We start from the raw sequence: 15,738 nt of genomic DNA, 5'->3' as shown, positions 1-15,738 counted from the left end.
GTGCATGTCATAGCTGCTGGTCGGACAAACACTTAGCATATTAGCCTTTTATATCTATAACTAGAGGCATCCCCATTTTAGTACCATTCTCTATCCCATCCTCAAGAGCCTGTGATGCTCTGAGCCCTTCCAGAATTCCATGGGTGACATGCTTCTTCTTGGCTTCTCCCTTTGCAGGTATTTCTGTTTCCACTGACTACTCCTTAATAAACCAATTAACCCTCACTGATCTGCTTTCCACATTCCAAAATTCTGCTAATTTCTCTTCTGCTGTATCTCTTTCTTTTGCAATCTTTGTCATTGTGGATTTATACCTTTTTATGTTTTTACTGTCATTGTACTGGATTTCAAGCAGATGCAGAAATAAAGGTGTGTATTCAATCCACTATATTTAACCAATAATCCAGAGCTTAAATTTTGGTCAAACTCAAATACTATGACCCCCAACCCTAAATGCTTGCACCTTTCCAATTTCCAAACATCCCACTAAAATCCTATCTTTAGTGCTAACTACACCCATAACATCCTTCCTACTCTCCCAAACTGTAAATAATTTATCTACCTCCTGAATTTTCATAGCATGTTGCTTGTATTTCTTCTGGCATTTACTTAGACCATATGTGCTAAGTTTTAATGACTAATGCTCAAAAATCTCCCGCACTGCCCAAAGTTATTCACTTCACTAAAACACTTTAAATTCTATCAATCAGGGATTTATTTAGTAAAATTTGTGAACTTTTGAAATATAAAAATACTCCTCAAAATGATAAGTCTACCATGTTAGTTTAATAAGAATTTTTCTCTATATACCAAATTATGAACCATGAACTGAGTAAATGTGATATTTGATAAAGAAAGGAAATCTTGCACAATTTAAAGGACTAGGAATCTGGCTCTGAAGAAGAAATAATCAGGATATGGATGGAGGTGCAATGAATAATCTGCAGGTGTTTAAAAGAATAAAACTTCTAATACACACACACACACATACTAGAGGCCCGGTGCAAGAAATTTGTGCGGGGGGCCGGGGGGAGAGAGGGGAGGGAGGGAGCCGTGTCCCACAGCCCAGCCTGCACCCTCTCCAATCTGGGATCCCTCTCACAATCCAGGACTGTTGGCTCCCAACTGCTCGCCTGCCTGCCTAATTGCCCCTAACCGCTTCTGCCTGCCAGGCTGATCACCCCCTAACCACTCCCCTGTCAGCCTGATCGATGCCTAACTGCCCTCCCCTGCAGGCCTGGTCCCCCCCAACTGCCCTCCTCTACCAGCCCGGTCACCCCCAACTGCCCTCCCCTGCAGGCCTGGTCGCTCCCAACTGCCCTCCCCTGCAGGCCTGGTTTCCCCCAACTGCCCTCCTCTGCCGGCCTGGTCACCACCAACAGCCCTCCCTTGCAGGCCTGGTCCCTCCCAACTGCCCTCCCCTGCAGGCCTGATGGCCTACAACTGCCCTCCCCTGCTGGCCATCTTGTGCCCACATGGGGGCGGCCATCTTGTGTGTTGGAGTGATGGTCAATTTGCATATTACCTCTTTATTATATAGGAGAATATATATATATATATATTTCTCCTCAAGGAAAACATCAGGCCAAAAGCATATCAACAATGTTCTCTATTTCACATATATGCCTCAGGCTACATTTTACCATCTAGAAATATGGTCTTGCCTGCTATTTAAACCAATTTCATCTAAAATGAAAAAGAGAAATGTGGAAAGTTATAGCATGAATTCTGTCACCAAGAGAGAGATAATTTAGAGTTACACACCATTTGGGTAGATAGTAGATCCAATAATCTATAATAATAAAAGCATAATATGCTAATTAGACCGGACAGCCAGATGTCCTTCCAGACAAAGCCACGGAGGCTGTGAGGGCTTAGGGCAGGCGGCCGTGGCAGCTGTGAGGGCCGAGGGCAGGCAGCCACAGCGGCTGGCAGTGGCAGCAGCGGCATGGTGATGGGTGTGGCGCCTTCCCGTGATTGGCCCGGTCACCTCCCGCAGAAGTGTCAGTAGGACATCCCCTGAGGGCTTCTGGACTGTGAGAGGGGCAGGCTGGGCTGAGGGACCCCCACCACCAGTGCATGAATTTTGGGGCACTGGGCCTCTAGTCTATCCTATCTAATAATAGACAAGCATGGTAATTGACCATACCTTCGCTACGCCTCCCATTGGCTAATCAGCACGATATGCAAATTAACCCAACCAAGATGGCGGCCGGCAGCCACGCAGCTGAAGCGAGCAGGAAGCTTGCTTGCTCCAGTGATGTAAGAAGCCAAGGTTCCCCGCCTGCCGCAGCCCAGCTCTGAGCTCTGAAAGCAACAAAGTTTCAATTATAGAAGCTAAACAAACCCCAGATACCTGCTTTCAGCAGGCCACGCCCACAGAGCTGGAGCGAGCAGGAGCTGGCTCTTAGCTCCAGTGATGGCAATGAAGTTTCAATTATTGAAGGTAAATAAATCCCAGAATAAAAAAAAAAAAAAAAAAAAAAAAGAGAGGCTGGGAGCTTCAGTCACCAGCCAGCCTGAAAACGGCCCTCAGCCCCTCATCCAGACTGGCCAGGCACCCCAGTAGAGACCCCCACCATAAAGGGGGTGTGACCAGCCTGAAAACAGCCATCAGCCCGTCATTCAGACTGGTCAGGCACCCCAGTGGGGACCCCCACCCTGAAGGGGGTGTGACCAGCCTGAAAACAGCCATCAGGCCCTCACCCAGGCTGGGCAGGCACCCCAGCGGGACCCCCACCCTGATCCGGGACACCCTTCAGGACAAACCAGCCGGCCCCACCCGTGCACCAGGCCTCTATCCTATATAGTAAAAGGGTAATATGCAAACTGACCCTAACAGCCGAAGGACTGGGAATGACTGGTCACTATGACACACACTGACCATCAGGGGGCAGACGCTCAATGCAGGAGCTGCCCTCTGGTGGTCAGTGCGCTCCCACATGGGGGAGCTCTGCTCAACCATAAGCCAGGCTGATGGCTGCCAGTACAGTGCTGGTGGTGGGAGCCTCTCCCGCCTCCTCAGCAGCACTAAGGATGTCAGACTGCAGCTTAGGCCTGCTCTCCGCTAGCTAGTTGACATCCCCTGAGGGCTCCGGGATGGCCAGAGGGATGTCTGATTGCCAGCTTAGGCCCAATCCCCCCAGGAAGTGGGCCTAAGCCAACAGGTGGTCATCCCCCGAGGGGTCCCAGACTGCGAGAAGGCACAGGCCGGGCTGAGAGACACAACCCCCCCCCCACCCCCGTGAACAAATTTTTGTGCACCGGGCCTCTAGTATACTATAACAGAGGTACCTCAAAGAATACAGGTGTTATATTTGAAGTACCTCAGGTGTAGTGAGATTTCAAAAGCTGGAAAAAGGAACACCAGAAAAAGAGAACAGGATCGAAACACAGAGTCTGGAGAATACTATAATAAAATAGTTGACCTTGCACTATACTTCTCAGTTCCTTAATTCATTCTTCCTAATCTTTCCAAGTTTCTAAGGATAATATCCTTAAAAGATGTAGTATCAGGGTTTTCCTTTCCTGCAGGTCCATTAAAAGGTGGTAAGTTATATTTCTCAAATTGTGTTAACTTTATTAAAAACACACACACAAAAAAACAAATCTCAGAAAAGACAATCTATACAATCGAGAAAATATTTGCAGAAATAACTCAAATGTCTAGCAGATGATAATAAAATTTGGTACATTCATACATGGACTATATTTTGGCAATAAAAAATAAAATACTGACACATGCTACATGGATGAGTCTTAAAAACATATACTAAGTGAAAGAGCTAATCACAAAGGATATACTATGTCATTCTATTTATATGAAATATCCAGAATAGGTGAATCTATGAAAACAGAAAGCAGAATAGTGGTGCCTAGGGCTGCATGATTTGTGGGGATAATGGGAAGCTAATGAATACAGAGTTTCTTTGTGGCGGGGCGAGGGGTAATGAGAATGTACTAAAATCAGATTGTGGTTGCAATTGCATAACTGAAAAAAATTGAATTGAACATTTTAAGTGGGCAAATTATATAGTATGTTAATTATATGTTAATAAGGCTGTTAAAAAAAATTACCTCTGGACAAAATGGTATCTCTAATACTACAATGAAGTGCTAGCATTGAGAACAGACCTAAAATGTATCTTGCTAATAAAGAGTAAAAATGTAAATTGATTTTGCTTATAGTTCAAAAATATTTTTTTTGTTAAAAATCCTAGTCTTATTTTGTGGTAGATTAAATCTCCCCATTTTCAGGATAGTTTAAAATTTCTTCTAATGTTTATGGGGGCTGAAAAACTTAAACCAACTGGCATAATTATGTTCCTATCCATCTCATTCACCAACTCTACTACACCCAAAATACATTATATATTTGATATATATTTTTTTACCATCTTCTAGTTGAGAAATATAAATGGGATTTCTAATAAAGGGGTAGGAAGCAGTGAAAACATTGGACTGCAAATTTTGTAAAAATTAAATATTTTAAATTTAGTTGCCTTAACAAAAATGAGTTAAGAGGTATGTTTCAAACAATTCTAACAGATAAATTTTATAAGACATTCACCTCTGCAAATATCTGTAGAAAAACAGGCAACTCATTTATCTCTCTGGTCCTGGTTCTTAATCTTCAAAATGAGCATGATAAATTACTGACCTCCAGTGTCCCTTCCAGTTCTAGTAGTCTGTAAATTCTATATGATCCTATAGTCTAGTCAATGCTACCACAATCCTATTTTTAGTATACTGGTTGGTTGCATGCTAGAGCAATAAATTAATCATAAAGTTTATATTTACAATAAGAGTCTAAATTATTTAGGTTTATTTCCAATAGAGTTTATATTATTCAAGTCCATCTCATCACCACTTTCAGCAATAAGTAAAAAGTTAGCCATGTAAAGTAGCCAAGACCAAATAGTTAAGGATTTTTTTTACAGACTACAGATATTTTATTTGTACATAAGCAAAGCAGTACTAAAAGCATATTTATGCGTCCACAATTAGTAAACGTGTTGATTTTCTGTTTAAAGATGCAACAACTCAAATCCTCCTGGGGTAAATAAAGAAAGACAGGCTGAGATATACTAGTACATTTAGGGCTATCACCGTGTCTGGCTGTAAACCTATTTTTTAATCTTTCCTTCCCCCCATATATATATGTATATACTTTATTGCCTTTATGTTTCTGCTGGTTTAATATAATTAGTATACTAAATAGTTATCTGCATTTATTTGGTTTCTAAAAATATATAAAATGCATTGGAATAGAGTTCCTGCAGCTTCAGTGATGACTGGGGGAATTAAGTGGGTAACTCCTATTAATACCAACTGAAGTCTCACATAAACCTACAAGCTCAAAGATTAAATCACTTAGATTTCTGCATCTTTACCACACTGTTTTCTCCACTCACTCCAATCCTACTTTTCAAAATTATACCTATTCTTACACTCCCACCCAATTCCATGAAACTTTTTCAGGTTCTTCACAACAGATGGTCTCTTTTCAATCTTAATAGTACATTATTAATTCCTCTTTTAAAATACTCACCATATTAATATTATTTTTATACTTCTCTTAGATTCACTCATCCCAAATATTCAAATGTCATATTGTAAACTCTCAGACAACAAAGACTATGCCCCACCTGTAATATTAGAATTAGCGATTTCCACATAGAAAATACTTAGCAAAACTGAACTGAATTAAATAAAATGACTCTTTCTGGACAACAGAAAACTTAGAAAAGTAACAATCACAAAGAGTATTTCTTTTTGTCTTTTGATATTCATATACTAAAAGTTACTGGCCTAGCCGGTTTGGCTCAATGAATAAGAGCTTCAGCCTGCAGACTGAAGGGTCCCAGGTTCGATTCTGGCCAAGGGCACATGCCTAGGTTGTGGGCTTGATCCCCAGTAGGGGGATGCAGGAGGCAGCCAATCAATGATTCTCTCTCATCATTGATGTTTCTATCTCTCTCTTCATTCTTCTCTAAAATCAAAAATTGTATAAAAAAATAAATAAAAGTTACTTATATGTTTTACACTAATAAGCATAAATATAGCTAATAAATATTTTAGGTTAAAAAATGCCGTGTAGGTCTATAATTGTTAAACTTTGTATTCCTCAAGATATTTTTTACATACTAACCACAAAATACTTGAGATTTTAAATTTTTTACATTTACAGTGAGCTTACACAAGCTGAACACAACTCTCCAATGCACAACTGCTATTTGTAAATGGGTTTACTATTAATTCCATGTTGGATCTAGCTGTTCAAAGATGTACTGAAAAATTATCTTAAAATAAATCAAATTGCCCAACAAGTAATTATACTTTCACTTATCCCATTATTTTACAAGTTGCTCTAGTTCATTCTTTATTACAAACAGAAGCTTCTTTGTGTCACAATATGAGAGGTAAAATTAACAATATTACTTATGAAGCCTAAAAAGAATGGTATATACTTGAAAAGCATTTTAGTATTTGAATAGTGGTCATATTGCCACATTACCATGGACTCATTCATCCATCCAACAAATATTTACTTAGTAATTATGTGCTAGGCATTATGCTACAAGGCATACCAATAAATAAGAGAGATATACCTATGGGAACAAGTCCTAAAATTGTCAAGAATACATAAACACAGAGCCACTGTGTACAGCTGTGCAAATTGTCCACTGTACAGTTTATATGAACTACATGACAATAGTACCCCTTGCAGTTGTGGTGCCACTCAGCAACCCTTCTCACACATGTAATTGCAGAGGGAGAAATCATATTCCTATGACGTGACCAAACCTGGTTGGTTTAAGAATTTTCATGTAAACCAAGATAAACCAGTCATTGTGTTACTGAACTCAAAGGGTTCACTGCTTGGAGTGTTCTATTCAAGAAAAAGACATAGTTATTGTTAGGTAGTTTTATTTACTTGCAGCAAGTAGTAAAGGAGACAGGGGACTCGCATCCAAAGCTCTGTCTCCTGAAAGGGAAGCTTAGCCATTGCTTATATACACTGTTTGGTTAATTACATGCTGATTTCTTCTTTGTAACTGACTAAACTTACTTTCCCATCAAGCTCATCAGGTGACAGCTGCATCTGCAAACTAACTGCTCCATTTTAACGTATGGCAAGAATAGCACTTAGTAAAAACAGCCCAGACCTTGAGATTCTTGCCCTAGCTAACAATAGTCTTCTATCTTCAACCATTCCTTGAATTTCTAAAAACAAAACAAAAAACAAACAAACCTTGGGATCCTTAATCTTAAAACAGCACACTCAAAAATAGTACCTTTCAGAATGCAGACTGGTGCAGCCACTATGGAAAACAGTATGGAGTTTCCTCAGAAAACTAAAAATGGAACTCCCATTTGACCTGTGATCCCACTTCTAGGAGTATATCCCAAGAAACTAGAAACACCAATCAGAAAGGATATGTGCACCCATATGTTCATAGCAGCACAATTCACCATAGCTAAGATCTGGAAACAGCCTAAGTGCCCATCAGTAGATGAATGGATTAGAAAACTGTGGTACATCTACACGATGGAATACTATGCTGCTGTAAAAAAGAAGGAACTCTTACCATTTGCAACGCATGGATGGAACTGGAGAGCATTATGCTAAGTGAAATAAGCCAGTCAATGAAGGAAAAATACCACATGATCTCACTCATTCATGGATAATAAAGACCATTAGAAACTTATGAACAATAATACAGAGGCAGAGCTGCCTCAAACAGATTGTCAAACTGCAGCGGGAAGGCCGGGGAGGGTTGGGGGGCAGGAGGGAGGGGGGTAAGAGATCAACAGAAGGACTTGTATGCATGCATATAAGCATAACCAATGGACATAAGACACTGGGGGGTAGGGGAGGCCAGGGGATTATCAAGGGCGGGGAAAAAAAAAAGGACACATATGGAATACCCTTTGTAATACTTTAAGCAATAAAACAATAAAAAAAATAGTACCTTTCAGAATACCTAGTTTGCTTAAACTAGCTTAAGTTGATGTCTAGTATTGACATATAAAACTAATTTCAAATGAATAACCAGTGTTTGAGAGGCTAAATATCTTGCACAATAAAATTACGTTGCAGAAAACTAAAACAAACTCCTAAATACAGGGAACAGATTGGCGGTTAGAGAGGAAGGAGGTTGGGAGGTAAGTAAAATGGATGAAGGGGGTCTACTTTGGGGGTGCACTTTGTGCTGTATACCGATGTTAAATTAGTAATCAGAAATATATTATTTTATATAAGGTGCTCAATATATCACATATTTATATAGACCAGCAATTTCCAACCTTTTTCATCACATGGCACATATAAACTAATTACTAAAATTGAGGCACATCAAAATAATATATTTTGCTGATCTGACAAAAAATAGGCATACTTTAGACTGATTTATATGAAAAAAAGTAGTAATTACCTACCCTTTTTGCTCCAAAGTTACTTTTTTTAAAAAATTTGATTTTAGAGAGGGTGGAAGAGTGAGGGGGGAGAAAAAGGGAGAGAGAGAGAAACATCAATGTGAGAGAGATACATCTATTGGTTGCCTCCCATATGCACCCTGACTGGGAATCAAACCCATAACCTTTTGGTACCCAGGATAATGCTTCAACCAACTGAACCACACTAGCTAGAGTCAAAGTAACTTTTTAGAAAATTAGGTGCCTATACTTGTATATAAGGATTTCTGGTACCAAGAATTAATCAATTAGATGCAACCTTATTATGTGACGTGACCAATAAGATGCAACTCTATTATATGACTTATATTCTAGTATTTATGGTTCAAGACAGTGCATTCACACTAGACAGCCATTGTCATGTTAGTTGTTGTCAATCTAAGGAAAATTAGGTCAGTGCCCCCAACTAAATAGTCAAGTATTGCATGTTTTAAAAATTCTTGTGGTACTCTGGTTGAAGGTCGCTAACGCAGACGCATACAACCTGTCAGACATTATACTAGTTATTGCCTTTCAGTCATCTCCGTGGTCTTGTCTTCCTATGCCCATCCCTTACATATTACAGTTTCTCAGGTGTCATTCCTATTTCCACCCCCTTTGGGGGATCCAACTTCATATCTCTTCATATTCAATTGCCATCTATGTGTGGCAACTCTCAAATTTGTATTTTCTGCCCCCTTTTTTGTTCTCTTAGAATCTCTCCTCAAATCCACATATACAGTTCCCCTTTACATACCTACACTTGGGTGTCCAACAAGCACCTCAAATTCAACACATTCCAATGTACATTTAGAATCATCCCACACAATACCATTCCTCCTAAGAGCCATAAATCAGTGAGCAGCCCTACCATCTGCTGAACTGGTCAAGATAGCCCTATTCCTCTCACCAAATCTCACTGCTTCTATATCTCTTTAAAATGGGTCTTACTACTTTGTTTCATCCTCAATATTCCAATAATTCTTACCATGATCAACTCTTGCCTAATATACTACGTTTCTGTGTCTCTAACTATGCTCCCAACTTTCTAATCCATTTGACATTGCTGTCAGAGTGATCTTTCTAAAATGCAAGTGCTCACATTGCTCTCTTACTGAAGGGCTGTACTGGAGTCATCATTGCCCTCCTGTAAAAATTCAAATTCTCTGACATGGTTTGCATGACCATTGGCCCTAACTCTTAATAACTCCCTTTCCTCTTCCCTCAAACTCCTTCTAGGAAAGGCTGTTTCTTTTGTCTGGTATACTAGTACTTTCATCAATCTGGACCAGCACCCATTCCCTTGATCTGGCTAATATCTGAGTATCATTCATATCTCAGTTTGTCTACTTCCTCTGAAAGCTTTCCCTAATTATTTCTGTCCAGATTACTGCCCTTATGATTTCATAGCTCCTCATATTTGACCCTTAGTATTACACTTACTCTACCATCAATGATGTATTTGTCTCTCACTAAACCAAAAACTTATTTATCAGTTTCACTAGCACCTTAGCTACTATCTGGCACACAGAATTACTGAATAAATATTTGTTAAATGACTGAGTCATCAGACTTTCCTATGGTGAATTTGATATTTTTTAAAATAACCTCCAGAATAAGAGTCATGTCTTCATAACATAAAAGTGAATAAGAATTACAGCTAAAAACACAAGAGTCAAATCTACCATACAATACAGTATATTCAAAAGATATAAATGACAGTAACTTCAAAAATTCCATAATTTTTAAATAGTACTCTTATGAGAGTTCCTGTGTGTACTATCATTAATGAAGATCTGAGAAATAATAGAGAATTAACCAAGATGAGACCGGGAAAGTGGGTAGGCTAGGTTACATATTAGCAAAATGACTTCCTGAACATCAGCAACACGATGTGTTTCATACTCTGTCTCAGCAAATACATCACTATCTGGTAAATCAAAGAATCTTCCAAGATAAATGAAACTGAGTCAAAACCTAACATGTTAAATTTAATATTTTCCCAGAGCAATTTCTCAGGTAACAAGTCATGATAACACTTCTGTTCTCCTTTATAAAGCTAGTGAAAACAATTGTATTTTTAACTTACCTGAAGCACCTTCATTATATCACATGCTCAAAAAAAAAAAAGATCATAATTGCACAGTACAAATTTTGATTCTACCAATTGTAAGATTTCATATGATTCAACAAATCTAAATATTCAACAGAGCTATTATGATACTGACACAGTTTCTTTATTCTAGGCTGAAATACTCTCAAATTCAAGTGTAATGATTTTAAACATGCATTTAAGAACATTAAATTATTGTATTCCGAATACTTCCAGGTCATTCAGAGCACCTTTCTCCAATTTTGAAAATTTTTGAGTTATACTGTACATACCTAAAACATCCCATTCAGAACTAATTTTAGAAATTTACTCAAATAAATACTCATTAATGATGCCATTGAGTGTCCATCAAAAGGAGGAAAAGGAAAATTCAAGAGTAAAAGACCATTATAAAACTAATCAAATGAGACAAAAGCAAGCAATTAAAATACAAGACACAAACCACTGCCAATTTGTAGTAGATGTGATTGCAAAAGAATAACTGCACCTAACAAAATATGTAGTCTTAACACAGAGTATAAATAACTATGATATAGCCACTTAAGAGAACAACCTAACATAAATACAGTCTTTAAAAGCTTAAAATGATTTCAAATTTGAATTTAACATAGAAAATTACATGAAATCTGGAAAATAAAAATCTACAGATGGAAGTTTAGTACTGTGTGTTTTACCTCTGGGAGTTGCAGGCTGCACCATGATTCTATTCTTACATTATAAATCTGTTGTGTGGGGAGCGGGGGAGGAATAACTGTGTTACAGAGGGGAAAAAAAAGGATAGAACAAATTGCTGTAAGAACATGTAGTTTTTTAATGTGTCTTAATCTTTACAAGTAACCTTATTCTTTAAAGTTTCTTATTTATATAAATGCACTCATCTATATGTAAAACACCGAATGCCCTTCATGTTTCTTAGTATAAGAATGATCCAGAGAAGTCACTGCTACTTAATTCACATTATTGCATTGTTGAAACCCATACTATCATAAGAAAAATGAGGAAGGGATTCTTTTGTATTTTTGCCTTCCCCATCATAAACCAAAACACCAATGCAAAGCATAAACCACTACATCAAGGAGAGGAGAGGAGAGGGACTGTTGGAACAGCAGCTGTGTTGAAGCTCAGAAAGGACATGCGTTGGCAGATTTGTGAGGCGATGCCTGCAACACAATGTGCCTAGAGATACTCTGACTCCTAAATTTTAAAGAGTCTGTACTTGATGTTTTGCCTTTTAGAGAACTGTATCTCTCCCTGCAACAGAATATTTTTTATTGAGATGTCCCAATTCATCAGTCTTAGTATGTTGCCACTGGGTGGAGGGCTGTTAATTTATGAAATGAAGAAAAATATGGTCAAGATTAACTCAGAAATGAGTAGGTATCATAAAAACACCTCATACCTATGTACTTTACTTCAGTTTAAAGCATTCTCTTTTCATTTAGAATTTACACTCAACTAAAAGTACTTAACAGGTGTAAATGAACTTTGAGGAGTACAAAAGCAGAAATTCACACAGCAGGCTTAGACGTAAATGAAACAATATGTATACATTTACACTTGACACAGAATGAAAGGTGGACAAATACTGAAGATCTAAATAGGTTTTTGGAAAGGATACATAGGAAGCAAAAACTTGACAAAGTTCAAGCCTCTATTTTTTCCTATTTTTTAACATTTATAATTAACTCCTTTTTAATTATAATTAACATAGTTTATTTTCATGTGAACAACACAGTGATTCAACATTAATAGACCTTACAAAGTGAATACTACAATAAGTCTAGTAACCATCTATCACCATAAAAGTTACTATGCTATTTACTTTACTAGAGGCCCAGTGCATGAAATTTGTGCACTCGGGGATCTTTCAGTCCAGCCTGCGCCCTCTTGCATTCCGGGACCCCTCGGGGAATGTCCAACTTACACTTGTAATTTCTACATATTTGCCCTGGCCAGGTAGCTCAGTTGGTTAGAGTGCTGCCCTGATATGCCAAGGTTGTGGGTTTGATCCCTGGTCAGGGTACATACAAAAATCAACCAATGAATGCACAAATAAGTGAATGAACAAATGTCTCTCTGTCTCTCCCTAAAATCAATTTTTAAAAAGTTTAATGTCAACATATTTTTATATATCAAGTGAAAATAAGTCAAAGATAAAGACACACAAAACACATCTTTTTTTACAAAAGCAAATAGAATTTGTTGCCAGTAAGCCTGAAATACAAGAAAAAGTCAAATCTCTTCAGGCTGGAAAAGAATCTCTGATGTACAAAAAGAAATGAAATGTCAGAAAGAGTAAGTATGTGCATAAATATAAAATGTTTATCTTCAAAATATAATTAAAAGATGACTGGCTATTTAAAACAGAAATAGTAATGATCTATTATTACCTTTATAACAAATATAAGAAACTTTAAAAAAGAATTACACCATTTGTTGAAAAGACTGTCTTTGTCCATTGTTATGTCCTTGCCTCCTGTCAAATATTAATTGACCATAAAGGCATGGGCTTATTTCTGTGCACTCTATTCTGTTACACTGATCTATAATGCCTGTTCTTATGTCAAAACCATGCTGTTTTGATAACTAGTAGTATAATTTATTATCAGGTAGTGTGTCACCTCCAACTTTGTTCTTCTTTCTCAAGATTGCTGAGGCTATTTGGGGTCCTTTGTATTTACGTATAAATTTTTGAAATATTTGTTCTAGACCTGTGAAATAAGCAGCTGGTATTTTAAGAGGAATTGCACTACATCTTTAGACTGCTTTGGGTAGTATGGACATTTTAATGATGATAATTTTCCCTATCCATGAACATGGTACATGCTTCGACTTATTTATATCTCCCTTAATTTCTTTCTTCAGTATCTTATAGTTTTCTGAGTACTGGTCTTTAATCTCCTTGGTGAAATTAATGCCTATATATCTTAATTATTTTTGTTGAAATAGTAAAAGGGATTGTTTCCTTATTTCTCTTTCTGATAGTTTACTATTGGTGTATAAAAATGCCACCAAGTTCAGACTATTAATTTTGTTACCTACTACTTTACTGAATTAATTTATTAGATATAATAGTTTTATGGTGGAGTCTTTAGGGTTTTCCATATATAATATATCATCTGCAAAAAAAAAAACAGTTTTACTTCCTCCTTTCCAATTTGGATGCCTTTTATTTTTCTTCTTCTCTAATTGCTGTGGCTAATACTACCATCCTCTATAACAGCGGTTCTCAACCTGTGGGTCGCGACCCCTCTGAGGGTCGAACGACCCTTTCACAGGGGTCGCCTAAGGCCATCGGAAAACACATATATAATTACATTACAATTCATAACAGTAGCAAAATTACAGTTATGAAGTAGCAACGAAAATAATTTTATGGTTGGGGGTCACCACAACATGAGGAACTGTATTAAAGGGTCATGGCATTAGGAAGGTTGAGAACCACTGCTCTATAATAAAAGCCTAATATGCTAAGTGTCTGGTCGTCCATTCAACCACTCAAAGCACAATATGCTAATGAATGCTAAGGCCGCTCAATCACTTGCTAAGACATGCACTGACCACCAGGGGGCAGATGCTCCGACTGGTAGGTTACCTTTCTGCTGGGGTCCGGCTGATCAGGACTGAGCAAGATGGGCCGGACATACTCTGGAGCCCTCCTGCTGTCTGTCCCCAGTTGGCCAACCTCCTGTGTCCCTCCCCGGCCCCAATCATGCACCGGTGGGGTCCCTCGGCCAGGCCTGCGCCCTCTCACAAACCAGGACCCCTCGGGGGATGTTGGAGAGCTGGTTTCGGCCCAATGGCGGAACAACCAGTCTATATGACACACACAGACCACCAGGGGCCAGATGCTCAATGCAGGAGCTGACTCCTAGTGGTCAGCGTGATCCCACACGGGGAGTGCCGCTCAGCCAGAAGCCGGGCTCATGGCTGGTGAGTGCAATGGTGGTGGTGGGAGCCATTCCTGCCTCCATGGCAGCGCTAAGGATGTCTGACTGCCAGCTTAGGCCCCCAGACTACAAGAGGGCACAGGCCGGGCTGAGGGACCCGCCAAGTGCACGAATTTCATGCAGCGAGCCTCTAGTGTTGAATAAAAATGGTGAGATAATTTGCAGCCGGGAAGGGCAGAGGACCCCTGGAGAAAGGTAAAAATCAAGGATCTTAGCAGGAGAGATTTGCCAGAGGCCGTATGGTTTCCCTCTGACCCTCCGCCCCCATTCGAGGAGCAGCAGCCTCATGACCAGCCCACCCCTGTCCGAGGAGCAGCAGCTGTGCGGGCAGCCTCCCCCCATTAGCCAGAGGAGCCACCACTGCTGCGAACAACACTCACCAGAGGAGCCGCTGCCAACTGAAGAGCAGCCACTGCTGCGACTGCCCGAGAAGCAACTGCAGCCCGAGGAGCCACTGCCACCCAAGAAGCAGCCCCTGCATGACTCGACTTCTCTATCTGTCAGTGAGATTAAAAATAGGTAGACAAAGAAATCCCCAAAGGAAAGAAAAGGAGGAATAGCCAGAAAAGCAGCTAAGTGAAACAGAGGCATGCAAAATCTCAGACATATGCCGAAGCAATTTCTTCATCAATACTGCTCCTAGGGCAATGGAAACTTAGGAGAAAATAAACAAATGGGACTACATCAAAATAAAAGGCTTCTGCACAGCAAAAGAAACCATCAACAAAACAACAAGAAAGCCCACTGCATGGGAGAACATATTTGCCAATGTTATCACCAATAAGGGTTTAATCTCCAACATTTACAGGGAACTCATACAACTTAACAAAAGGGAGATAAACAACCCAATCAAAAAAATGGGCAACGGACCTAAATAGATACTTTTCAAAAGAAGACAGAAGGAAGGCCAAGAGATATATGAAAACATGCTCTAAATCACTAATTATCTGAGAGATGCAAATCAAAACGACAATGAGGTACCATCTCACACCTGTCAGAATGGCTATCATCAACAAATCAACAAACGACAAGTGCTGGTGAGGATGTGAAGAAAAAGGAACCCTCGTGCACTGCTAGTGGGAATGCAGACTGGTGCAGCCACTGTGGAGAACAGTATGGAGTTTCCTCAAAAAATGGAACTAAAAATGGAACTCCCATTTGACCCAGTGATCCCACTTCTAGGAGTATATCCCAAAAACTAGAAACACCAATCAAAGG

General features: G+C 39.2%; 1 protein-coding gene and 1 long non-coding RNA gene across 5 annotated transcripts in view; both read right to left on the bottom strand.

Moving 5' to 3' along the window:
- COG5 (component of oligomeric golgi complex 5) overlaps positions 1 to 15,738 on the bottom strand; it is a 193,512-nt gene that overhangs the window by 110,575 nt on the left and 67,199 nt on the right. The gene's annotated exons all lie outside the window — the stretch shown is intronic.
- On the bottom strand, positions 3,271 to 12,602 carry LOC118665999. Of its 2 annotated transcripts, XR_004970794.1 has the most exons (5): positions 11,245 to 12,602; positions 10,547 to 10,572; positions 8,443 to 8,461; positions 7,073 to 7,227; positions 3,271 to 5,648 (listed from the first exon to the last, which is right to left on the bottom strand). It is a non-coding gene; the product is annotated as an uncharacterized LOC118665999 (long non-coding RNA). The 2 variants fall into 2 exon arrangements; XR_004970793.1 differs by lacking the exon at positions 3,271 to 5,648 and having other exon boundaries at positions 6,103 to 7,227.

Source organism: Myotis myotis, unplaced genomic scaffold (assembly GCF_014108235.1).
Source record: "Myotis myotis isolate mMyoMyo1 unplaced genomic scaffold, mMyoMyo1.p scaffold_m19_p_11, whole genome shotgun sequence".
NCBI lineage: Eukaryota > Metazoa > Chordata > Mammalia > Chiroptera > Vespertilionidae > Myotis > Myotis myotis.
The sequence above is the reverse complement of the archived record's forward strand: the minus strand, read 5'-3'. Positions and strand labels throughout refer to the sequence as shown.